Here is a 27,512-nt window from a genome sequence, read left to right as displayed (position 1 = left end):
AAACGCTTGCTTTTAAACAGATTCCCACGAAATTGAAATAAGTCCTCGAGTGATCTATTTAATTGATTGTCTTAGTACCGTATTCTTTTGAACCAGTCAACTTAAAGTTAACCTGTTCCTTTGTTATTTCCCACACAGCCTTTGAGATTTCACATGGAATAGTAACAATAGTGGTGGGAATTTATATACAGCAGCACAGGAAATGCAAACACAAGGAAAATCTTTACACTGGCCTAACTTTCAACATGGTGTTGCAACAATTTCTATACCTCCCAAGACAGTTCTTTTTAAGATTTTCACTAAGTATTTATTTCATTTTCATTATACGTACATCTCTATGTGAATGTGAATGTGAATGTGAATGTGGAGGCCAGAGGCTCCTCCTACAATTGGAGTTACAGGTGGGTGCTAGCCAGATCTTCTGGTGCTCCAAACCAAAAAGCAGTGCAGGCTCTTAACCACTGAGCCATCTCTCCACTCCCCTAAAACAGCATTCTGAAATAACTTGGCCTAAACATTTTTTTAAATTACTATTTTTTATGAACATTGGTGTTTGGCCTGCATGTATGAGGGAGTCAGATTCCCCAGAACAGAACACTTTGAGCTGCCATGTAGGTGCTGGAATTGAACCTGGATCCTCCGGAAAACCAGCCAGTGCTTCTAACCCCCATCTATCTCTCCGGGCCCTTTAACAGTTTTTAAGGCAGTTATTTGTTAGAAATTGAACCCAACCTCTAACATGTTTAACAATTATTGGTGTGTTTGTGTGTATGTGTGTGTGTGAGTGTGTGTGTGTGTGTGTGTGTGTGTGTGTGTGTGTGTGTGTGTGTATGTTTTGAGACAGGGTTTCTCTGTGTAGCCTTGCCTGCCCCTGGATCTCACTCTGTAGACCAGGATGACCTCAAACTCAGATCTGCCTACCCAGCCTCCCAAGTGCTAGAATTAAAGGCCTGTGCCACCACTGACCAGCAGGGGCAACTATTTTAAACTAAATTTTTGAGACAAAAATCTCACAATGTAGCCCTGACTATCCTGCAACTGTATAGTCCTGGCAGGTTCCAAACTCCCTGCTTCCCAAGGGCTGGGAATAAAGGGGTGTGACACACCTAACTTCTACTTGGGCATCTTTTTACCGGGAGTGAAGTGGGAACCAGCAAGATAGCTCAGCCACTGAAGATGCTTGGTGACAAGCCTGGCAACCTGAGTATTGTCCCCACCCACAAAGTAGGAGAGATTAGCACATGTACGTTGTCTGCAGACATCCAGAGTCAGAACATGGCATTCTCAAGCCTACATACACACAAAACTACTGGGAGGCAGAGGCAGGAGGATCTCTGTGAGGCCAGCTTGGTCTACGGAGTGAGTTTCAGGGCAGTCAAAGACACACAGAACCCTATCTCAAAAAAATAAATAAAAGCGGGGGGTGGGGGAGGAAGGAAAAGAAAAAAAAAAATATATATATATATCACAATCTTTTATTGTTTTGGTTTTTAAATTAAATAGAATTACACCATTTTCTTCTTTTCCTTTAACCCCTCCTGTTGTGTCACTTCCACAAACATGGCCTCTGGCTTCATATAAAATATATATGTATATATATTCATAGGCAAGATCAATTAAAGAACATACAGAGAAAGGTCTAAGTAGATAAACCTGTAGGCCAGACATAGCCATACGGATCTATAATTCTAGTACTTGGAACGCAGAGGCAAGAGGATCAAGAGTTTAAGGTTGGGGGCTGGAGAGATGGCTCAGTGGTTAAGAGCACTGACTGCACTTCCAGAGGTCCTGAGTTCAATTCCCAGCTCACAACCATCTGTAATGGAATCTGATGCCCTCTTCTGGTGTGTCTGAAGACAGTAACAGGGCCTCTACACATAACAAATAAATCTTTTTTAAAAAAGAGAATTCAAGATCATCTTCATCTTCAGTTACCTCAGAAAAAGCCCTCTTCACCAACTCTCTAAGTTCCATCCCTGGAACCCACTGAGAGAGTGGTAGGAGAGAACGTTTCCTGCACATTTCTCCCTGACCTCCACTTCACACTGCTGAGGCACTCACCATCCATACACACTAGAGATTCTTATACACCAAAATAAAATTAAAATGCAATCCAAAATAACACCTTCTCAGGGAAGACTACATTAAGATGGTAACAAAGTAACAAGAATGCTGGGCTTCCCTTGGGGCTTGGGTGGGGGCTGGAGGTCCAGGTGGACAAACGCTTCAATCCCAACATTCAGAAAAGGCTTGGGCAGGTGGATAGATCTCTGGGTGGGAAGCTAGAGTATGAGTTCTAGGCCAGCCCCTCACTCTGTAGTGAGACCTTATTTTAAACAAACAAACAAAACACTTGGGTCCAAGAAGGAATCTCATCGTGTTTAATGGGTGATCATAACATTATCAAAAACCAACAAAAGTGCAAATGTATAGGCATATTTTATAACTGCATTGTAAAATTCTAATGAGATCGTAGCAGTGATGCTGCAGCAGCCTCCATCCCACGAGTCCTGCAAGAAAGAACAGCTTATCTACTTCCCTTTACATGGCCACCTTAGTTTGCCTACCTTTGCCCAGCAAGAACACCAGAAGGCAATTACATCGTGAACCTTGACACATTCCCTCCCAGGCTCAGCCTACGGGCTCCAGTCAACCATTCTAAACCATTCTATACTAAACTCCGACTCTATGGCGTTCATTCCACAGTCATCCTAAGCGTTTCAACTTCTGTTGCCAACCATCTCCACGTTATCTCAGCCTCCTCTGGAGATGTTTGAATCAACTAACTTCCTGTCCCAGACACTTTTCAAGCCTGGGGACAGTATTCTCTTCCTTCACAGTATTCTTTGCTATCTCCGTCACCTCTTAGTACCTCCACACACCTACCTCTTCTGTAAGTCACGTAAGCTCTGACTTCCTCTTCATCCCTCCTAGCTCTTTTATTCATGGCTTGCTATCTGTCCCAGTTTGCTTCTCTGTGCTGTGATAAAACACTGACTAACCAGGGGAGGAAACAACCAGGCAGGAACTCAAGGCTTGAACCTGAAGGGCTAGGCTGAAGCAGACCACTAAGGAGAACCGCTTACTGGCTTGCTCAATTTTGGGGGGGGGGGGGTTCTTTTTTTCAGAGCTGGGGACCGAACCCAGGGCCTTGCGCTTCCTAGACAAGCACTCTACCACTGAGCTAAATCCCCAACCCCAATTTTTTTTTTAATTTACTCATTTTTCTGTGTATGCGTATTTGGTATATCTGTGCACCATGTGTGCCTGGGACGAGAGGAAGCCAGAAGAGGACATTGGGTCACTTGAGAATGAGTTATGAATGCCTTCGAGCCTCCATGTGGGTACTAGAAGAGGAAGAGCCACCAGTGCACTTAACTTCAGAACCAATACCCCAGCCCCATTCTCTTCTTACTCTTTGCCGGGGGAATGTATCTTAGTTGATAAAGTGTTACTCTAGCATACATGAAGCTCTGGGCTTGATCCCCAGCACCTACTAAACTAGTTGTAACCCCAGCACTTGGACTGATCGATGCCAGATGATCAGAAGGTCTAGGTCATCCTTTGCTACATAGCAAGTTCCAGGCCATCCTGGGATACAGGAAACTGTACCTCAAAAAACATCAACAGTTAAGTCATTCTTGTCCCTGCCATGTCTGTTTTCCCGTTTATTGGTTTTGGTGAGTTGGTTGGTTTTGATGTTGGTTTGGTTTGATTTTGTTTAAGAAAGGATTTCTCTGTCTATCACTGGCTGTCTTGGAACTCACTTTGTAGACCAGGCTGGCCTCAGAATTGGACACTGCATGTCTCTGCCTCCCAAGTCCAGAGACTGAAGACCACCACTGCCCAGCAATTTCTTGTTTGTTTTTTTTAACTGAGTCTTCTCCATTTATATGCAGACATGCTTTCATCCTAGTATGGTGGTACACACACACCTGAAGACCTAATACTCAAGAGATTGAGGCAAGAGAATTGCCACAAGTTCAAGGCCAGCCTGGACTATATACAGTGAGCTCGAGACCAGCCTGGACAACAGAGTGAGGCCTGTGTTAAAAAGATCAACAATAGGGGTTGGGGATTTAGCTCAGTGGTAGAGCGTTTGCCTAGCAAGCACAAGGCCCTGGGTTCGGTCCTCAGCTCTGAAAAAAAAAAAAAAAACAACAATAAATACCACCATGCTCTATTCTATATTACACACACACACACACACACACACACACACACACACACACACACACACAATACTTTAACCTACCCTACATACTCTCTCTGTGCTACAAGCTCTCATTCTGTAGACCTGAATGGCCTAGAGCGTTCTCTCCTCTCTCTCTTTCCTCTCCTCTCCTCTCCTCTCCCTCTCTCTCCTCTCTCTCTCTGTGTAATCAAGTTGGCCTCAAAGTCATTGAGACGCACCTTCTGCCTCCCAAGTTCAGAGATCAAAGGCTTGTGCCAGCACATCTGGCCTAATTCTTTTTCCCCCCACCCCTTACTTCTCTTTCTTAAAAGACAGTGTCGTCCTGTGTGGCCCAGGCTGGCCTTAAACTCAGGATCCTCCTGCTCAAGTTTAACTACTGGGACTACAAGTTGCCCACCACCCCAGACTTACCTCTTACTTAGTACCACTTACATAGTATTACTACGTCATAGCTGATTCTAAACTACTTCCAGTCAAGCAAACACCCCATTAAACCATGAAGATCGCTTTTCGACAGCCAGATCTGCCTGATTCCATAACCAACCGTAGCTTTTATGGTTTGCTTTGGCTTGCCTTGGATTTTTGTTTCTTCTTGTTTCGTATGCAGGTCTTGGGGGTGAGGGCGTGTGGCTATGGCTGTGTGGGTGCTCTCACTCTCGTGCTCTAGTGCTGAGACCAGAGGAGAGAGTCTGGTATCCTGCTCCAGCATTCTCCACCTTATTCCTTTGAAACAGGGTCTTACTCTGGAGCTAACTATCAAATTCCTGCCACCCTCTCCCCCTCCCTCAGTCCCTCCCCTCCCCCTCCCATAGCACTGTGCACCTCCACGTCCAACTTTTTACATGGGTGTTAGATTTGAACTCAGGTACTCATGTTTATTCAGCAAGTGCTATCTGTCTAGCCCCTTTTTTTTTTTTTTTTCCGGAGCTGGGGACCGAACCCAGGGCCTTGAGCTTGCTAGGCAAGTGCTCTACCACTGAGCTAAATCCCCTGTCTAGCCCCTTTTTAAATTTATTTTTTTTTTTTTGGTTCTTTTTTTCGGAGCTGGGGACCGAACCCAGGGCCTTGCGTTTCCTAGGCAAGCGCTCTACCACTGAGCTAAATCCCCAGCCCCTTAATTTATTTTCTTAATAGTTATTTGTGTCTGTGTCCTGTATACACAAGTGTGTGCACACAAGTGTGTATTTGTGTATGTGTAAGTGTGTAGACTAGAGGACAGCTTTCAGAAGTTGGGTATCTCCACTATGTGAGGTCCAGAGGCTACATCCAGGTCACTAGACTCAGTAACAACCATTCATATGCACAGAGCCACCTTTCTGGCCTCTTGCTTTACTTTTTTGAGACTGGATCTCCCTATATGACTTGGCCTGAAAAACACTATGTATCCTAGACTGACCTCAAATTCGACTCAGTCCTCCTCCCTCAACCTCTGAGTCCCTGGATTGCAGGCATAAGCCACTACACACATCTACACACAGGGAGGCCTGGAAATGGTGAGCCTCTTGCTTGCACCTATGGAATGCTGGGATTGCAGCCATGCACCACAGTTTCCTTTTTGGTTTTTTGGTTGGTTGGTTTGGGTGTTTTTTGTTTGCTTGTTGTATTTGGTTTTTTTTTTTTTTTTTTTTTTTTTGGTTTTTTTGAGAGACGTGTGGCTAAGGACAACTTTGAACTTCTGATTCCCTTACTTTTGCCTCCCAACTCGGGTTATAGTCATACGTTGTCAAGCTTCATTTTCCTTATGTTTTTGTTTTGATTTCGTACTTGATACAAAGCCCTGCCTTACCTGGTTTCCCCTACATAGCCCAAAATCTTTCTAGATATCCCAAAATAGTCTTAAGCTCATCTCCGGCCTCCACCTCCTGAGTGCTGGGATTATAGGCATGTGCCACTACATCCAGCTTGAATTTATTTTTTTCCTTAAGATCCATTTATTATTATTTTATGTGTATGAGTGTTTTGCCTGAACGTATGTCTGTGCACAGTGAGGCCAGAAAAAGGCAGCAGACCCCTGGCACTGGAGTTGAAGTTGTGAGCCTTGGTGTGAGTGTTAGGAACCAAACCCAGGTCCTCTGCCAGAGGAGTAAGTGCTCTTAACTGCTGAGCTATCTCTCCAGCCTGTTGACTTTCTTTCAGTTAGCTGTGTTTCCCTACATGCTTTGTAAAATCGCCTACTTTTAACCACTGGTCATGACATTTCTTCTATTGGGATCTACTCCAGGGTTAGGTGCCTCATCAATTGATTGGATTTTGAAGTCATATCTTGCTTTTAATGACCTCTTATTATGTCCCTAACTATTAGCATACAAAATTGGCAAACACGCATTTTTTTTTTACTTGATTTGAGCCAGGTACGAGGTTCTCTTTGGTCCGAAGGCTGTGGGCAGGCAGGTGGTGTGCGGGCTGTGGAAGGAGCACCTGATGTGGGGTTTGTTTGTTTGTTTGTTTGTTTGTTTTTAAAGATTTATTTACTTATTATATATAAGTACACTGTAGCTGTCTTCAGACATACCAGAAAAGGGCATCAGATCCCGTTACAGATGGTTGTGAGCCACCATGTGGTTGCTGGAATTTGAACTCAGGACCTCTGGAAGATCAGTCAGTGCTCTTAACCTCTGAGCCATCTCTCCAGCCCTTTTGTATTGTTTTGTAAACACACTTTCCTTAAACATGTACTTTAAGAATCAATTTTAGGGGTTGGGGATTTAGCTTGCGCTTGCAAGGCCCTGGGTTCGGTCCCCAGCTCCAAAAAAAAGAAAAGGAAAAAAAAAAAAGAATCAATTTTAGTATAAGAATCTAATCAAAGCTGCCGTGGTGGCATAAGCCTTTAATGCCAGCACTTGGGAAGCAGAGATGGATCTCTGCGAGTTCAAGATTAGCCTAGTCTGCATATTGAGTTTCAGGACAACCAGAACTACATAACAGAGAGACCCTGTCTCAAAACAAACAAACAAGCAAAAAACCCTCTGTTTGCTACTGTTTCTTTCCATAAGTCTACAGTTCACCTATTAGAGCCACCTGCATGTTAACTAGGGCAGATAAATGAGGTAAATGTGTCTCAAGACGTTAAGTTCTGTAAGTCTGCCTTTACTGTAACCCCTCTGTGTCTGGAACCCAGTGTTTAAAAATAGTCTAACATGACTACTGCTGTCACACTCATCATATGTGAACATAAACAAGTGGGAGACACAGAACTGCTGTGGCCAGACTCTCAAAAGTCCTGTATGGGCTCCCAGTTATGGAAAATCAATGTCATATTCTCTCCAGAGAGCTGGGTTGAGTCAATCATATGGGAAAAATATTGATACCTTTTCTCTCCACTTACACTTGACTGTCTTACACACCTACAATTAAAGGTTTGACCGCCTATGCCTTACTTGGTTTTTGGCCTTTTTTTTCTTACTCAATTGATAAGATATAATTGCCCACCTAAACATACAAAGCCCAATACACATCCATCCCTTAAGAACATTCATAACAACCTGTAAAGGTACAATGTGGAATCTTAACGTCGCCCGCCATATTGTCCTGCCACAGCTTCTCTCCCTCTCCCTCCTGTCTCTTCCTCCTTTCCATTCGGTTTTTGGCTTTTTGAGAAGGTGTCTCACTATAGTATAGGCTAGACTGTAGCCCAGGGTGGCCTTGAACCCACAGCAATCCTCCTGCATCTTCCCCCAAAGAGCTAGGATTATAGGCCTAGCTAAATACATTGTTTTTCCTCAGTGATATGTTTCCCTTTTTTGTTTTTTCACTTCCCTCAGAAGTTAAACAAAAGCTTTATTTTCTAATTGGGCAGCTGAGAGAAGAGGTTCTGCAAACAACTCAGGAAACACAGTGAGAATCCCAAATCTCAAGCCAAGTGTAGTGTGGGGCAGGCTTGTAGTCCCAGCATTTCACCAGTGAAAAGCAGGAGTTTTCAGTTGGCATTGGCCACCCATGACCCGTGGGAGTAACTCAGGTGTAGCACACGTGACTCTCTTGCTGGGTTCTAGGTTCAGTCCCCGGCACTGGAATAATGAAAACTTCGTTTAAGTAATTTAATAGTAAGGCTTGGTGGTACGCACCTGCAATCAGAACAGTGGAGAAGTGGAGACAGGAACACCTAGAGTTCAAGGCCATCCTTGACTACATGTTAAGCTTGCTTAAGTTATGTGAGACCCTGTCTCAAAAGGGAAAAGCAAAAACAAAACAACAAAAAACAGAATCAAGTGAGAAGTATTTTCTTGAAGTAATTACTATATTTCTTTTTTTTATCTTTTTTTTCTTTTTTTTTTCTTTTTCTTTTTCTTTTTTTTCGGAGCTGGGGACTGAACCCAGGGCCTTGCGCTTGCTAGGCAAGTGCTCTACCACTGAACTAAATCCCCAACCCCATTTCTTTTTTTTAAAAGATTATATATATGAAGTTTGTGTGCATGTGAATATAGGCACCTGAGAAGTTTGGAAAAGGGAGTCAGATCCCCTGGAACTGAATTTATAGGAAGTTGTAAGCTGCCTGTTATGGGTGATGGGCCTCAAACCAGGGTCTCCTACAGGAGAGGCAAATGCCCTTAACTGCTGAGCTGCCTCTCCAGCCTCTACTATGTAGTGTTTTAACTCAGCAGAATTATGTATTCAACGTCTGTGGAGAAAGCTTTAAGCCCCGAGTAATGTGCCCTTCAAACTTTGATACAAAATTAGCAAAGAACACCTTCAAAATATAAACTAGTAAATTGTATCCCCCTCCCCATTCCCCTCTTTTCTTGAGGAAAAGGCTCCTTCCTGTGTAGCTTAAGTCAGCTCTTGTGCTTGGGTGGTCTTCCTGTGCCCTCCTTCCAGTGGCTGCAGGTCTACACCCAGCTGTAGTCAAATTTAAAGAGCATTTGCTTTAAGGTGTGAACTGGGCAAGTCTATTTCTGAACTACTATACAAACAGGTCATTTCGGTCCACTCACTACTTCTTGTGTGTTAGGCGATAAGGACCAACATTTCCCCCTGCATCTTCTGCCTCCATCCAATTTGTGAGACTTGAGTGAACCTAAGAATGAACTTCCCTGCTGGGGAGATGCTCAGCAAGTAAAGGCATGGTACACCTCAGTCTGGTAACTTGTTCCAAACTCAGAACCCACCCAAAGGTTGAAGAATCCAAAATGTTTTCCTTTGATCTCTACATACACACATGGCCCAGGTGCTCACCTCACACCTCTCTCTTCTCCTCTCTCTCTCTCTCTCTCTCTCTCTCTCTCTCTCTCTCTCTCTCACACACACACACACACACACACACACACACACACACACACACACACACACGCTCGCGCGCGCGCATTTTTTAAAAAGAGGAACTTCAAGTTAGGGGTGTTGTGAATAGTGTCTTTTAAAAGGCAGGAAAGGAACTTGCTATTTAGCCCAGGCTGGCCCTAAACTCCTGATCTTCCCGCCTCCACCTCCCAGATGCTAAGGTTACGGACAAATGGCACCATGCCACTTCACCTTCTAACTCCTTAGCCTGGCCCATGTAAATGCAGGGAGGATAGAACCATCCACGGTGCTGCAAGCTTTAATCTCCACACTCAGGAAACAGAGGCAGACAAAAAGCATGTGAGCTGGAGGCTAACCTGGGCTACCAAGTGAGACCTTGTCTAGAAACAAACAAAATAAAGAAAAATCAGCGTACCATAGTGCTGATATACAATAAGCTGTGTCAGCTCGTCTCGTTTTCTTGTTTGTTTGTTTGTTGGTTTGTTTGTTTGTTTTAATGAGTGTTTTGCCTGCCTATATGTCTACATACCGTGTGTGTGCCCCTGGTCCTACAGAGATCAGAAGACTGTGTCAGATCTGCTGAGCCTAGAGTTACAGAAACTTATAAGCCACCATGTGGGTGCTGGGTCCTCCAGAAAAGCAGCCAGTTCTCTTAACCCCAGCCCCAGCTCTCCTCATTAGTAATAGTTTTTTCCATCACCTTTTAAATAATTTTTTTCTCAAGAGATTGAATTCTTTATTCTCCTATGATAAGACTTCCGCACCCTCGGGGCTGGGGATTTGGCTCAGTGGTAGAGCCCTTACCTAGGAAGTGCAAGGCCCTGGGTTCGGTCCCCAGCTCCGAAAAAAAGAACCAAAAAAAAAAAAAAAAAAAAGACTTCCGCACCCTCTACATTTTAACTTGCCAGCTCCTGTCTCCTGATTTCCTATTTCCTAACTCTTTGCCCTCTCTTTTTCATTTGATGACTTTCGCCATACAGATTTTCAGGAGTCTCGTTTTATTTTAACTAATAGTACCAACACATGTATTTGCCAGCCTTCTGCTGGTGACCAACACTTTACTTCAGACGCATCCCCTATTTGGTGTTCAGCTTCCCCCTTCTGCTATAAACCACACGAGTAGACAGCTGTCTACAGCTTTCAGCTTTGATCTCTTTAAATCAGAATAAGAACTTTAAAATACTGTGGGCTTCCAACACAAACTCACTTGGACTTTATGATTTCCCTATTCTCTTTTTTAGGAATATATATATATTCCTAAAAATATATATATATATTTTATAGTCATTCCTCTGTCTTTCTGCACCCCAGAAGAGGCCATCAAATCCCATTACAAATGGTTGTGAGACACTATGTGGTGCTGGGAATTGAACTCAGGACCTCTGGGAGAGCACCCAGTGCTCTTAACCACTGAGCCAGGTCTTCAACCCCCTGACTTCCCCAGTCTACCAACAATTATTTCTAGGTAGCCTCACCTGAACCCAAGCAGCTGCCCTGTGTGTGTCTGTGTGTGTGTGTGTTACATGTATATAGTATATGCACAGGGAAGTGGGGTTCAGAGGAGGGTGCTGAGGGTCTTGCTAAGTTGAGGATCCTTCCCTATCACTCTCCTCCTATTGCCTTGGGGCATGCATGCTCTCTCCTGGAGCCTAGAATAGACCAGTGACCAGAAAGCTCCGTCAGTCCTCTGTCCTCTGCCTCTTCTATAGTACTGGGGTTACAGATGCAGGTGACCATGCATGGCCTTTTTACAAGTCTGAGGAATTGAATTCAAGTCTTCATGATTTCAAAACAAACAGTCTCCCCTGCTATCAGCTCAGTGCCCTTTTTTTTTTTTTTGTGACAATTGGGTCCAAAATTCAGTTATTCTTAGTTCCATAATAATGTCAAGGTCAACCCAGACTTGATTGGAAAAAAGGAGAGATAGATAGGGTCTGGCTATGCTGCTTATATTGGCCTTGGACTCACTGTGTAACCCAGACAGGCTTTGACTTGCAATTCACATGCCTCAGCCTCCTGAACACCTAGGATTACAGGCTTGTACCACCAACCCTGACTCTCAATCGCATTAAAAAAAAAAACCCAAAAAACAACAACTTGATTTGCCTTGGGTCTTAAGGATGACTTACCAGTGAAGAGAACTTGTTATTCTTTCAGAGGACCCAGTTCGGCTCCCAGCATCGACATGGTGGCTCACAACCATTCATTATTCCAGTTCCAGGGACCAGCTGGTCCCTTCTGACCTTCAAAGGCATGCACATACTTGCAAGCAAAACATGGACATACATAAGTAAATCTAAACTTTTTTTTTTGAATAAAAAGATTGCTTTGGCTTTTCTCCAAAGTATCCAATTTATTTTTCATAGAGAGAAATAATTTTCCTACATTCATACTGTACATGTTACATAACATTTAATTAAATATCCACTTAAAACAAGACTAACTAGAATAAACCGGTTTGTGTACAAGCACTGACCCAGCACATGGGAACAATAGTATGTGGGTATATCTCAGCTAAAGTCTGTTCCCAGGGGTTCATTGTGTTCTGGGGTTCAGTATCACTTTCAAAGCAATGGAGAGCATTTTTGAGTCAGGTATGTCATCTAAGTAGTGACTCGTTAAAGGAGCTTCTATTGGATGGCTTCCAGATGGGCTTCAGATACTAATGAGGTGACACAGTCAAGATCACTTCGAGTTCTAAGCCAACCTGGTCTATACACAGCCAGGACCACACAGAGAGACCCTTTGTGGGTCTTAACATCTCCATAAGCCCTCCCCAAATCCCCACAAGAATGCCAGACAATATAAGACATATGTCTTAAAACAAAGATTAGAGGGGCTGGGGATTTAGCTCAGTGGTAGAGCGCTTACCTAGGAAGCGCAAGGCCCTGGGTTCGGTCCCCAGCTCCGAAAAAAAAAAAAAAACAAAAAAAAAAAAAAAAAAAAAAAACAAAGATTAGAAAAAAGAGAGGAAGTAACGAAGAAAGTAAGGAAGAAAGAAAGGAGGAAAGAAGGAAAGAAAGAAAGGGAGGGAGAAAGGAAGGACGGAAGGAAGGAAGGAAAAGAAAAAAGAAAAACGGAAAAGAGAAAAAGAAAGCATCTTTTTCTTCAATGAAGCGTTCAAAAGATACCAAGAAGCCTCTTCCCCTGCCGAGGGCAACACGTTTGAACAGAGTCCAGTTACAAATCGAGAAGGTCGAGGCCGAGAACCAAGATAAGGAAAACACCCGGTTCAGTCAGCAATTGCTGGTAGTCGAGGCAAGCAGCTGCAGGGAGCAGGCACTTTGTCCTCCTACATCATCTATACCGCTGCCCGCACCTGGTGCTGCGCCTGCGTAATGGCGTCACCCGGCCACCTTTCCCCCACCTCCACCAGGACAACTATGACAAAAATGGCCCAAATTTTTATGCTCCTGCATTCCTGAGCTGTGAAGCCATACAAGGAGCGCGGGCACACACAATCTCCACACCGAGAATAGGGTCAAAGCAGAGAGCTGCCTGCAGGTCCAGGACCCTGGAGCCTTTAAACAAAAGGAGCCAGAAGTAGGCCTGAGCTTGTAATCCCAGCATTCGGATCTGGAGTTGAAAGTCATCCTTATTAGCTACACAAGTGGTTCAAAACCAGCCTGTGACATGTAAATTCCTTTTTCCAACAACATATGTGTGAGGTAAATCTGGCTGCCACCCCATTAATTAACAGGACTGATTCTGCTGATCTGGCTGGCCAGGAAGGTGTTCCCTCTTCCCTCACCACTATTCTATTCCCCTTAGAATGCTGTGCTAGGTCCTAGACAGCCGCCTTCCCTGTCTTCAAGACATTACCTCTTTTTTATTTAAGATTTTATTTATCTTATTTATACGAGTACACTGTAGCTGTCTTCAGACACACCAGAAGGGGGCATCAGATCCCATTACAGATGGTTGTGAGCCACCATGTGGTTGCTGGGAATTGAACTCAGGACCTCTGGAAGAGCAGTCAGTGCTCTTAACCACTGAGCCATCTCTCCAGCCCCCCTTTTAGTTTCTTTTTTTTCTTTTATTTATTTTTTTATTAACTTGAGTATTTCTTATTTACCCCCTTTTAGTTTCTTATCCAGCATCTATTCTTCTATTTTCTTCTAGGTGAGCGTTCCCTGACCCACTCTGAGGAGAAACGGGCCCACATCGAGCTTTGGAAAACATCTCAGACGATGTTGGGCCGGTCCACACATTCCATCGCCATGGTTTTAAGGATCAGTTCATTAATAAACTTAAAACCAGAAGCCAATGAGGCATAAGGACATGTGCTGGAGCTCATGGGAACAGGGGACTCATTCCTACTAGCAGAGCTACTGACAGAGAAACAGCCTTTCCGGGACTCTGAGATCCAGAGATGTAAAACTGTCCCTGTTTCATCCATTAAGTGAAACAAGCCAAACACAGAAAGATGGGCTAGGGATATGTATAGCTCTGTGGTAGTTTACCTCAAATGTGCCAGGCCCTGAATTCAATACTTAGTACCATTTTTTAAGACAGTCAATCAGCTGTCAGTTATTAAACAAAACTCTCAGTGCCAGCAATTTGCCAAGGAGGCCCCAAAGCCTCCAATAAAATACAGGCAATTGCCACAGGTTTGGCTTGCCCACCAGAACCAGTCAGTAAAGATCGTATTGCCTTGTATGAAGAATGTGCTGGTTTGACTGAGAGTGGCCCCATAGGTGTATATTATTCTGCCTGCTCAAAAGCCCCAAAAGACCACCAAGAAGCTGGCTTCAGTGTAACCGCATTAGGGTCTCTTTATTACAAGCTTGAACTTGTGTTCTCAGTGGAACAGCCCTGAGCTCTCATCAGGATATAAGGTTTTATAGGGAATAGCACACAAACAAGGGGGTGTTAAGACAACAGGTGTGAGCTCTGAAGCAAAACCATGAACAATCACAAACGGTCTGAAAGTACATCTGAAACTATCAGACTAAGCTTTGATTGACTGTTGCTAGGAAGTCGCTAGGGTGTAACTCAGGCAAAGGACAAGCTGTGGAGTCCTTCCTGGCACTTGGGTGTAGCTTGGGTTCAGATGCAGGTCAAATTCTCAGGCTCTTTTCTTTTAAGACCGGTATTGGTGCCAACATGGAGTAGGTTTGGCCTCTCAATATATCTGAGTGCTGAATCACCAGGGAGTGGAATTCTTTGAAATGATTAGAAGGATTAGGAGGTGTGGTCTTGTTAGAGGAAGTATGTCACTAGGGTACACTTTGAGGTTTCAAAAGACCATGGAAGGCCTCATCCGTCTCTCTTCCTTTCCGTTCCTCTCCCCATCCCCTGCTTGAAGATTAGGGTGTGTAGCTCTCAGCTACCTCTCCAACATCATGCTTGCCTATCAGTGTGCTTCTCACCATGATGATAATGGACTAAACGTCTGAACCTGTAAGCCAGACCCCAATTAAATGCTTTCTTTTATAAGAGTTGCCTTTGTTAGAGGAAAATAGGGGAGAAGGGTTGAAAAGGGAAAAGGGTGATATTGGAATGATAAGATAAAGGGTGGGTTATTAAATCTATTTTTAGCCCAAAGAACATTAATAAGCCAAATACTTTACATTTGGTATGAACTTTGTATGTTGATGCAGATTTAAGATTGTATTTTGTTACTACATACCATATTCATGTTTCAACTCTTGTTTAATGTTCTTAATGAAACTCATTGACAAGTGCAATGTGAAGTTCTGGTCCTTTTGAAAGTCGCTATTATGAACTTTTTTAGGATTATTAAGAGATACAAGGGGCTGAGGATTTAGCTCAGTGGTAGAGTGCTTACCTAGGAAGCGCAAGGCCCTGGGTTCAGTCCCCAGCTCCGAAAAAAAGAACCAAAAAAAAAAAAAAAAAAAAGAGAGAAATACAAGTTAGTAGTCAATCAATCAAACTCATGGCCATGTTAGATACTATTTTAGTTAATTACAGAAATATGTTTTCCTTCAAACAAGCCATGTTTGCCTATTCAGATATCCTACAGATAGAGTGATGGTCTTTAGGAACCTCAGAGCTCTACAGAACTTGGCATTTAAAAATGTTTTATTCATAAAAGACTTTTCATGGCAGAGATTTGTCAGCTCCTGGCAGCACCCCATCCTACTTCAAAGAAGATGATGAGCATCAGAAAAACCTCCTTTTGGAGTTAGCTTCAAATGTAGCAAGCTAGCCACCAGGTAAAAAACTACCCTTGCCTCCACCACAGACAGAAAGTTGTCCAAGCTGTGGCAAATGTGGACATGGGGAACTCAATTACCAAGCTTTGCTAAGACAAGGTAAGTAGTCCTTCATAATTTCTGCCTCACAAAAAAGTCTGGTATATATTCTGAGCCAGCAGGCTGAAGACGATGCTCTGGTGACACAGAGATGTTTTGGGACTGTCCAGGCAGCCTGCACCTCTGTCCTTCTGTGCTTCTGGAAGGCGCTTGCTCTGCATTTTCTTCGCACTCGATAACATTCATTCCTCTCCCGACTCTGATGGAGGCTGAAGATTAGATAGTTGTAGTTTCACAATTAAGCTTAAACTGTTTAGGATTCGAGAAAAGGTTTTAGGGTCTAAGAAGATATTCCGAGGTCTATAAATACAAGTTTTAATAGAAAATGATTTCAGCACAGAACTCTGAACTCACTAAGATAGGGTAGATAATACTTTTTCCAAGGTAAATACAAATGGACTGGACATTTTGAATATAATTTTACTTGATAAGTTCTCATAATTGTTGTTATTGTATATAGTTTATTAATATAAGAGAAAGAACCTTTAATTGGACTAAAAGAAGGAAATGTCGGAGAATGTGCACTATGTATTTAAAGATTTTTTATTTATTTATTATATATAAGTACACTGTAGCTGTTCAGACACACCAGAAGAGGGCATCAGATCTCATTACAGATGGTTGTGAGCCACCATGTGGTTGCTGGGATTTGAACTCAGGACCTCTGGAAGAGCAGTCAGTGCTCTTAACCACTGAGCCATCTCTCCAGCCCATATGTATTTAAAAGCTGACTTCTATGCCCAGACATCTGTTTGCAGTCCAGATGATGACATGGTCAAGCATCTTTGATCTCAATGTTAGGTAAAAATTACCTAATCAGCTAATTACCTGAGCAGAAGAACATGGGGCAGGACTTCCAATCCCAGAGAGGGGGTCTCAGAGAGATCAGAATGGATGGGAAGAAGAGAAAGGGAGGAAAAGGGTGTGGAAAGACCATGTGGATGGACCAGAAGGTTTTGCCATGCAGTCACAATGAGAGAACAGCCATGAAGACAACATGGAACCAGGGCAAGCCAGGGCAAGACTCAGATTACAGATAAAGGACCATGTGGTTAGGTAGTAGCAGCCTAGACAAGTTAGAATAGCTCAGAACCTGCCCAGCTAGTGACTGAAGCTTGTTAATAAAATACCAGGTCTCCATGTCTTTATTTAGGAGCTAGAATGGTATAGAGCAGGTGTAGAAACATCCTGAAGTTATTTGAGAGCCCAAGAAAACCCCCAATAATTACTTTTACATGCCTTGGTCATGGTGTCTCTTCACAGAAACAGAACAGTGACTAAGACACAAGACAGAAAAAACAAGCTGAGTTAATGCAGTCTCCCTGCCTCCCCTCTCACAGTGCTGCAAGGATCTCAAGGCAGCAGAAGAGAGAGATGTCATCAACAGTCTTACTCCACTGTGGGCCCTGCCGTCAGCAAGACAGCAATACCAACTGGCAAAGCAAGGTGTGAACCTTACCAGTGGCCACACTGGCTTCCAGGATGACCAGGCCCCTGTGCTCTTGAACCCAGAGAAGCTGCAAAGACTTTGCCCATTAATAACATGCCAGGGAAGGGGGAGGGGCTTGTGGGGCCCCATACTTTTCTGAAGAGTTATACGAAGATAATGGTTGCTCAAGGGAAGGACGTTTTCCTCAGTGGTGTAGGCATTGGAAATGAGTTCATACTCTATAAACAAACTCTTTCCCACGCACCTGTATTCAGCCCTAATGAAACTATTGAGTCACAGAAAAAGGGTGGGTGCATCAAGGTAGAAGGGGGACTGGTAACTGGGAAGAGGAGAGAGAGTAAGAGTGGGAGGAAGACAAGCTGAGGGTAAGGGGATGTGTATATGTTCTAAATACATTATGTATATGTATGGAAATGTCATAATGAAACTTATTGTTGTGCATAACTAACATAGTAATACAAAATTAAGAAAGCAGACAATAATCTTTTCCCTCACATATTTGGTCTAGGGATGAAATGGCAATGATCTGAAGGCAGAGGAAGTAAAGGAAGGAAAGGGGGTGGGAGTAGGGAGGGAGAGAGGAGGAAGAAAGTACGCTTCATAGATATATATAAAATTAGCTCTGAGGAAACCCATTATTCACTACAACTGAGAAGACTTATTTTGAAAACTAAACTTGCCCTTGCCTTTACTCTTCTCTGCTGTGGTGCCCTCTTCCCTGTCCCTTCTCGCCCCATCCCTCCCCCTTCCCTCCACATGCTCATGGCCAGCCTTTGTTCCTCCCCTCCTCTACTCTTCTTCTCTCATTAAACCTCTCCATGTGCAAAAAAAAAGTAAAACTTTGTTCTTATTATTTAAAAAAAAAAACACAGAAGCAATTCATGAGGCTGGAGAGATGGCTCAGGGGTTAGAGCACTGACTGCTCTTCCAGAGGTCCCAGATTCAATACCAGCAACCACATGGTGGCTCACAACTGTCTGTAACTCCAGTTCCAGGGGATCTGATGATCTCTTTGACTCTGTAGGATCCTACGTGTGTATGTGGGGTACATAAGCGTTCTCTCTCTCTCTCTCTCTCTCTCTCTCTCTCTCTCTCTCTCTCTCTCGCACACACACACACCAAAGATAAATAAATTTTTAAAAATTTAATGTGAAGGGGTTGGGGATTTAGCTCAGTGGTAGAGCGCTTGCCTAGGAAGCACAAGACCCTGGGTTTGGTCCCCAACTCTGAAAAAAAGAACCAAAAAAAAAAAAATTTAATGTGAAGCCAGGTGATGGCGGCAGTGGAGATGCACACCTTTGATCCCAGCACTTGGGAGGCAGCAGCAGGTGGATCTTCGAGTTTGAGGCCAGCCTGGTCTACAGAATGAGTTTCAGGGTAGCCAGAATCACACAGAGAAACCCTGTCTTGAAAAAACAAACAAACCAGAAGAAGAAGGATCTAAGTTCAGTCCCCAGGACAAATGTAAGAATCCCAGGCACCCCCAGCACTGGGTGGGGGGTGGGAGGCAGAGACAGGAGAATCCCGTATACTCTTCATCCAGCCAGCCAGGCTGGCTGAATCTGCAAGCTCCCGGTTCAGTGAGAAACCCTGTCTCAAAAAATTATGTAGGAAACTACCGAGATCACCTGGTGTCAAGTACTGGGTTCCACTCAGGCACACACATGCACATGAACACACACATTGAGTTTCAAAAGTTAATAGGCAGGTAGTAGGATGGGTCAGTGGTTAAGAGCACACACTGCTCTTACAGAGAAACCTGAGTTCAGTTCCTAGCACTAACGGGTGGCTCACAACCACCTATATGATTTGAGATCCAGTAATGTCTTCTGTACTCCCTCATATAAATAAGAAGAATAAAACCCTTAAATAGTGAAACCGGTAGGAGAGTATGGCATATTCACAACTCTTTTTTATAGTGTTTGATAGAGAAGAGCCATATTTAATGTTTCTTTTTTTTTTAAGATTTATTTATTTATTTTGTACATGAGTACACTGGAGCTGTCTTCAGACACACCAGAAGAGGAGGGCATCAGATCCCATTACAGATGGTTGTGAGCCACCATGTGGTTGCTGGGAATTGAACTTAGGACCTCTGGAAGAGCAGTCGGTGCTCTTAACCACTGAGCCATCTCTCCAGGCCACGTTCACAACCCTTAACAGCAGCAGAAGGGGATGCTCTTTCAGGAGTTTCCTGAGACGTGTCGAGGGACCCGTTGAGCAGCCTTCACTCCTGGCTCACTCACTACCTTCTCCTCTATAGAGCAACCTACCAACGCCCTTCCTAGACCCCGCTGCACACAGGCCACTGGAAAATAATCATCTGTGAGGCAGAATGAAAGTTTACAGGAAGTTCTGAAGGCACACACATTGGCCTAGCCAACTTCCCTGAAGACAACTGCGCCAAAAAAGCCAAGAAAAGTGAGGGAGAGTCTACCTTTGACACCACTGAGCTAGCTTCTCCTGATCCTCCTGCCTTAGCCTTCTGGGAGTTGGGATTACAGGCAGATCCCACTCTACCCAGCTGATTATTATATTAGTCTCTGTATTTTATTTTTGCACTTAAAGACAGCTTCCAAATGAGAGTTTAAAAAATGAATAATCTGTAGGCTATATGTCAGATAAATAGACAACAAAGGGAAGCGAGTAGAAAGCTGTTTCTAAAGGTTGTCTACTCTGGGCCCACCTCTGACTATAAGACAGGCCCAGAGACTGACTGGACCCACCCAGACGATGTGGGACTCGGGTGCAGCAAGGGTAAACTTGGTTTTGTTAGGCCGACCCGGTAGGCACCAGACGTTAGGCCTTCAGTTTAACTTTCCCAGTGTCGTAAGGCATTGGTGCTCTGGATTTGAGCGATAAAGCCACACAATGTCATGGATCTGCAGGGAACAGTATGTCCTAAGAAAAGGTGAAAAAGTCAGCTTCAGCAAATGCCAGAGCAGAGCAGTGAGTCAACATCTGACCCAGTCAACTATTCACATGTGGACTTCATGTGTGGAAATAACTTTGTAAATAATTTAAAAGAACAACTCATTTTTTTTAGATTATTTTCTTATTATTTGGTAAAACAGAGGTATTACATGTCAACTTTAAATCAAAATTCTTCTAGACCTGACTTTGTGTCCTCAGTACTTTAGAATGCCCCTTGATTCTCTCCCTAGGCATTTTCCTCAAAAAGATTGGGTGAATCTATGCTAAGCATGGTGGCTCACACCTTTAACTCTAGCACTCAAGAAGCAGAGATATAAGGATCTCTATGAGGTCAAGGCCAGCCTGGTCTACCTATGAAGCTCCAGACCATCCAAGGCTACAAAACCTAGTCTCAAAAAGCCATTAATTAATTAACTAACTAATTAATTAAAATAGAGTGGATCTATATAATATGCTCCATAATCACAGGATCTCTCTCACCTTCCCTCCCTTTCTCCTTCCCCCTCCATCTTCTATTTCCTCTCCCTTTCCCTCAGAGGAACTCATGTAGCCCAGGCTGTCCTTGCTATGTAGCCCAGGCTGTCCTTGCTATGTAGCCAAGGCTAACCCTTGAACTGCTCTTCCTTGCTGTGCCTCCCCAGTACTGGGATTTCAGGTGCATGCCCATGTCCAGGCTTTTATGTCTGTGAAGGTGCCTATCTACCTGTGCTACCGTTAGGTAGCACTGCAAAGTCTCCTCTTCTTTCAGACACTGACCAGAGCCTGGGCATGCATCCTCTAACAATTCAGGCTCCTCATTCTCTAAAGCCCTACCTATTCCTCTTCCCAGCCTTCAGCAATAAAAAATAAAAATATCTTTCTTTAGGTTTTGTTTTATGTATCTAGAGAAGAACTTATCAAACTCTGTTTCTGAATGACTACTATCTGGAAACCAGAGACAGCTGTGTATATCGTTGTATGCCTGGAATCCCAGCACTTGGGAAGCAGAGGCAGGGGGATCAAAAGTTCATGGACAGCTTCAGCTACAAGCAGAGTTCAAGGCCACCCTGTACGTTGTGTGACTGTCTCAAAGCAAAAACAGAGCATATCTGTGTGTATGTATGTATGTATGTATGTATGTATGTATGTATATATATATATATGTATACATATATATACACACAAAAAATATGAGAGAGACCAAGCAATAAAATGCTCAGCACTTCAATGAACACACTATAGCATTCTTCCTGCTTTGAAAAGACAGTGCACACAGAGATGGGGGCTGAGCAGTAACTCAAATGTAATTCAAATGATCTTTTCTTCTTTCTGGTTTTCAGAATTTTTGAGACTGGGTCTGACTGTGTAGCCCAGGCTATCCACAAACTCACACCAATCCTACTGCCTCAGCCTCTCCAATTCTAGGATTAGAGGCAGTGCCCTTTCCTTGTACTTTCTTGTGCTGGAGAGAGTCTTGGTGGTGGTTGTCATAGTGTCTATAGTTTATCCAGATTCTGAGTAAGGTTTCTAGAGATGATTTAAAAGAGTAGCAAGACTGAAAAGTAATAACCCTGAAAAAGGTATTATTCCTCAAGAAGGGTTTGTTAATTTGCTAAACATGGATTCTCTCTGGGCAGCACAGATGGGAGCCATAGTGTCCGCAGGAGGTCTATGGCTTGGGCATCTTTAATTATCCATGTCGCACGGTAGATGTGCCCATGCAATTCTGTGATTGGAGAGCAATGGCCTTAGAGAGTCTTAGGAGTATGGTTCTGTCATGTATGCAGGCTCGAGAAACTGCTAAAGACACGAAACACAAGGCCAAGCCTACTTAGAAAGTTTAGAGGAAAAACATCAGCAGAATGCTCAGCTCGCCCAGCTCCTAACCCTACGCAGAGGAAAGCCCAGGTCGGATGGGTAGTACAGCAGGAAAAGAATCTGTCCTCAGGCTGCCCTGTGTGTGTAGGGACACAGAAAAGGAGTGTGAAACTCAGCAAGCAGTTTTCTGTCATCACACTTCTTGCTGAGCTCACCCTTTGTTAGGTTACTCAGAGACAGAGGAAACCACCGTAGCCACCCAGCGCTGAAGGGTGTGTGGCAGCGTCCCACACCTTTGTTTTTCTTTGGTGGAGCTGAGGGTCAAGCCTCTTTCTCTTTGCCACAGAGCTGCACCAGCCTCAACTTCTCTCCCTCTTCTCTTTTCTCCTCTTCTATTCATTTATTCAGTTATTTACTGAGATCGTGTCGCACTCACTCTTATGTGAGTTCCCAGGCCTGGCCTTTACTGTCTTCTCTTTTTTTTTTTTTTTTTCTCTTTTTTTCGGAGCTGGGGACTGAACCCAGGGCCTTGCGGTTGCTAGGCAAGCGCTCTACCACTGAGCTAAATCCCCAACCCCTCTGTCTTCTCTTTTTGAGGCAGGGTCCAGCTCATGCTGGCTTTGGACTCACAGCAATCCTCCTGCTTCAGCTTCCTGAGCACTACGCCACACCAGGCTTCTTTTCTCCCTCCCCCTCCCTATCTCCTTTCCTTTCTTTCCTCCCTCTTCCCTCCCTCCCACTCTCTCCTTTCTTTCTTTCTTTCTTTTTCTTTCTTCCTTCCTTTCTTTCTTTCCTTCTTTCTCATTCTCCTTCCTCCCTCCCTCCCTTCCTCCTCCTCTCTCCTTTCTTTGTTTCTTTCTTTCTTTTTTCTTCTCTTTCCTTCCTTTCCTTCCAGCAATAATCTCAGCTCTCAGATCCTTCTGCTTCAGCTTCCCATGTACTTAGATTACAAGGGTGAATCTTGGGCTGGAGAGATGGCTCAGTGGTTAAGAGCACTGACTGCTCTTCCAGAGGCCCTGAGTTCAAATCCAGCAACCACATGGTAGGTCACAACCATCTGTAATGGGGTCTGATGCCCTCTTCTGGTGTGTCTAAAGACAGGGACAGTGTGCTTATATATAATAAATAAATCTTCAACAAGTGTGAGTCTCTGTGCCTGTCTTCCTCCAGTTTAGATGGGGTTTAAGTGGAAGCAATGGTTAGAAAGCAGTGGACCACACAAGCCAGAGGTTTTGCAGTGATTGGTGAGGGACAGACAGGGTCAGGAGTTAAAATGTGTGCTGCAAGGAAAACATGAGAAACGAAGAGAGGGAGGTCTCTGAGTATCTAGGGATATCTGACTCCCAGTTTCTTTGTCTTTGAGAACCAGGGATCCCCAGGTGTCTTGGTTACTTTCTGATGCCATGGTAAAATAGCCTGAGAAGGGCAAGGTAGGAATGAGGGTTTATTTTGCCTCACAATTCAATACTATCTAGTCCGACCCTGGTAAAGTGACCCTGGCAGGAGCTTGTGGCTGTCACACTGCTTCCAGAAGCTGAGGAGCAAAGTGCCATTCACATTCAGCCAGCTTTCTCCTTTGTCTGCCCGGGAAGAGCACCACCCAGTTTTAAATTTCTGTCTTCCTACCTCAATTATCCTAGTCAGCATACTCTCTCACAGGCATCGCAAGAGGCTAAATGGTTTCTCACAGGTATGCTTGGAAGCTTTCCTCCCAGAGAGGGTTGGGGATTCCAGGTCAGTCAAGTTGATAATTAACACTAGTCACCCTACCCGGTTGATCTTTAAGCCATGTGCAGCTATTCGAGTGATGTCTAACATATGTACGTCTTGTAGAACCAGTCCAGAAAACTTCTGCTTGGATTCTGTTGGCCAGATCTTCGTCACATGGCCATATCTAATTTACAGAAGGCTGAGAAATTAATTCATTGGTGTGAGTGGGTCATACGCTCAGATTAAGATCTTTGTTGCTATATGAAAAGACTAGCAGTATATGCTAATCCTCTCAAATAGTATAAACAAAATGGGTCTTGTTAGTCTGATTCCGGAGTATCCTATGGAACTAGTGGTCAGGAAGCCAGCCAACCAGGCTCATTGAGAACCTTGATGGCACTGGTCAGGGACTGAGAAAGTCACTCAACTGGGACAGGGACTGGAAAATCTCAACTATGCCGTCCTTGGCTGACTAGGTTTTGCTTGCCCATTGGCTCACATTCACTGAGCAAGTGCATACTGAACACTTCCCGTGGAACTTTCCCAGGCACCAGGAGCAGAGAAGGAAGACAAAAATTACACGTCTGGGTCCCTCGAGCCTACCGGTCCTTCAATTCCAAAGACTTGTCCTGTCTGAATTTCCTGTTTCTGCTTCTTGATTCTAGCTCCTCAATAGGAGAGACCCAAGTGCTACAACCGGCTACAAGGTTTAGATTGAGGTTATTCCAGCTCCTGACCTAGAACAGCCCCCAGGGACCGCTGTGCCACAAGTGAAGGAAAGGATGCTGTATCCCAGCACAATAGTGTCTCTTCTTCTGTGCTCCAGGGACCCATCGGCGATGAGAGACATCTGTAAGATATCAGGTGGTTAGAGAAAGCTGGGCCATCCTGACAGTGGGGTCCTGGCCCCCGTGCTGAATTTGGAGAAGGAAAGAGTTAAAGGCAGTATCCAACTATTCACCTATTTTTCCTTATAAAAAAACACTTCCCCATTTCCTGATTAGATTGGCATGATAGCTAAAAATACTCCAGGATTTGTTTTCTGAGAGCCTCTGGCTCTGACCTGAATGCTGATGGAGTCTTTCATTGCCTGGTAATAACCAGTTCAACAATTCACCATCCTACACAGAGTTCAAAGGAAACCAGAGGCATGGGTCACCTCCTCCAGAAGCTTGCCAGTGTGGGCTTCTTCTAATTGTTTGCTCAAATTGCTGGTCTATTTGTGGGGAATGGGGAGACTCACACACCTGTAATTCCAGCACTTACATGATGGACACAGAAAGAAAACCATGAGTTCAACGCCAGCCTGTCTATGCCTATGTAGTTCTGGGACTGCGGGGCGGGGGGGGGGGGTATGGAGAAGAACTTGTCTCAAAAAATAAATGAATCAAAATTAAAAATAAAAATCAACCAAATTGGGCTGAGGAGATGGCTCAACAGGTAAAGCTCTTGTCAGAGCTCTCGATGGGTAAAGCATATAAGTTTGTATTTCTACAACCTACAAACAGCCAAGCCCAGTCACATGCATTCATAAGTCCAGCGTGTGAGGCCCAGAGAGGGGGGGATTCCTGGAGGTTTGTGGGCCAGCCAGCCTTAGACACAAGGACCAACACCTAGGGGCCTCTGACGTCATAGGTTGCTATGTATTTATGCATGAACACACATAGGCATGTTTTTTTTTTAAAACACGACCAAATTGTTGTGCTACTACACATATGTCTTCTCATTTGAATTTTCTGCTCTATGCTTCAGCACTGTGAACACACATGAGTCACTACTGGTGTGGTAAGCTGAGTCTCGGAAAACTGTTTCTGAGATAAAGAGTCTTCTCGAGTGCTGCAATGAACCACCAGCTCTAATGAAATGTTGCGTCAGGGAAGGGCTTTACCATAGACATTTCTGCTTTTGCGGCCCCCATGTCCGTCTTCAGCTCCATAATTCTTTACCTTCAGGAACTATCAACTGTACCATCAAGAGAGATCAGGGGGGCTGGAGAGGTGGCTCAGTGGTTAAGAGCACTGGCTGCTCTTCAGAGGACTCGGGTTCAATTCCCAGTACTCACGAGGTGGCTCACAATCATCCTAACTTCAGTTCCAGTGGACCCAATAATCTCTTCTGACCTTTGAGAGCACCAGGCATGTACAAGGTGCACACGCACCTACATACAGGCAAAACATCCATGTGCTGGCTGGTTCTGTGTGTCAACTTCACACAAGCTGGCGTTATCACAGAGAAAGGAGCCGCCCTTGAGGAAATGCCTCCATGAGATCCAGTTGTAAGGCATTTTCTGAATTAGTGATCAAAGCGGGAGAGCCTAGCCCATTGTGGGTGGTGCAGTCCCTGGGCTGGAGGTCTTGGGTTCTATAAGAGAGCAAGCTGAGCAAGCCAGGGGAAGCAAGCCAGTAAGTAACATCCCTCCATGGCCTCTGCATCAGCTCCTGCTTCCTGACCGGCTTGAGTTCCAGTCCTGACTTCCTTTGGTGATGAACGGCAACGTGGAACTGTGAGCTGAATAAACCCTTTCCTCCCCGACGTGCTTCTTGGTCATGATGTTTGTACAGGGATGGAAACCCTGACTAAGATAATTCATACCCATAAAATAAATCTAAAAGAAACATTTTAATTTAAGAGAAATACCAGGAGCTAGAGAAATGGCTTAGCAGTTGCCTGCTCCTCTAGAGGATTCAGGTTTAATTCCCAGCACCCGCATGACAGATCATAGCTGTCTCCAATGCCAGGGGATCTATGGCACTAGGCATGCACATGGTGCATATATGTATATGTATGTATAGATATGTATATATATGGGGGAGGGGCAGGCAAACTACCCACACACATAAAACATATCTTTTTAAAAAACAGAGAGAAAGGGGGGGGGGAGAGAGAGAGAGAGAGAGAGAGAGAGAAACTCCAGATAAAATGGCCATGCATCCCTCCAAATAATAGTTGTTTTTTTTGCTAGAAGAGCTTGCTTCTTTGGTTGATGCACATTGACAGGGTATGTGCCAAGGTTTCCTGCACTTAGTTCTCGAGAAAGCACACCCCACTCTTAGGAACAGGTGGTGTTAGTGGGAGGCTGTGAGAACTGCATTGTTAGGCGACTCTGTCATGTGAACATCGTGTAGTGTGATCATACAAACTTGGAAGGTACACGTCAGTCCTGGGTGATTCAACCTCTCGATGCAGTCCACAGAGGAGGCATCACCCACGTGATGAGACAGCTCTTGGTTTCATGTAACGTACTGGTCTACAATAAACGTTTTCCTACAAGGGTATACCCTAAAATAATGATGAGGATGAAAATAACCAAGCTAACACGTGCCTGGTCTGTGTGGGGCTCTGGCTTTAATCTCCAACCTGGGAAACATTTAAAGTGTAAGAACTTATAAAGCTAGTAACAGTCATTTGTTCCCATTATCAGGTATCATGTATGGCGCATGCCCGTGCATGCTATACTTGTGTGTGCCCAGCAGTCCAGCAGGTTGATTCACACCAGTGTCACTTCATAGGCATGAGCAATGCACACTACAAATAAATAACTTGTTGTAGGACAGGGGTATTATCTGGGCAGTGGGACTCCTTCAGCTCAACCATCATCTTACAGAGCTACCACAGTACCGTGGTCTGTCTTTGTCTGAAAAGTTGACTGTACGTGGTGTTTGCAGTAGCATTTGGTCAAGCAAAAGTTCCAACTGAGGTACATGGACGCCCCCACCCCCTCCATCTCGGATGCTCACACTCATCAATAATTATTTTCCTTTGATTATTTTAACCCATTGTGTAGAGGCAGAGTCGTTTTCCTCATCTCTGCTCAATTCTTAGAGGATAACAAAACATATTAAATATTATAAAAGGGGGCTGGAGAGACAGTTCAGTGGTTAAGAACACTTGTTGCTCTTCCAAAGGAACTAGA

At 44.2% G+C, this 27,512-nt stretch overlaps 1 protein-coding gene across 1 annotated transcript in view; it reads left to right on the top strand.

Annotated features, from left to right (window-relative positions):
• LOC134480843 (large ribosomal subunit protein eL21-like) overlaps positions 1 to 27,512 on the top strand; it is a 1,068,210-nt gene that overhangs the window by 1,007,258 nt on the left and 33,440 nt on the right. The window lies entirely within an intron of this gene.

This window comes from Rattus norvegicus, chromosome 10 (assembly GCF_036323735.1).
Source record: "Rattus norvegicus strain BN/NHsdMcwi chromosome 10, GRCr8, whole genome shotgun sequence".
Taxonomy (NCBI): Eukaryota; Metazoa; Chordata; class Mammalia; order Rodentia; family Muridae; genus Rattus; species Rattus norvegicus.
The sequence above is the reverse complement of the archived record's forward strand: the minus strand, read 5'-3'. Positions and strand labels throughout refer to the sequence as shown.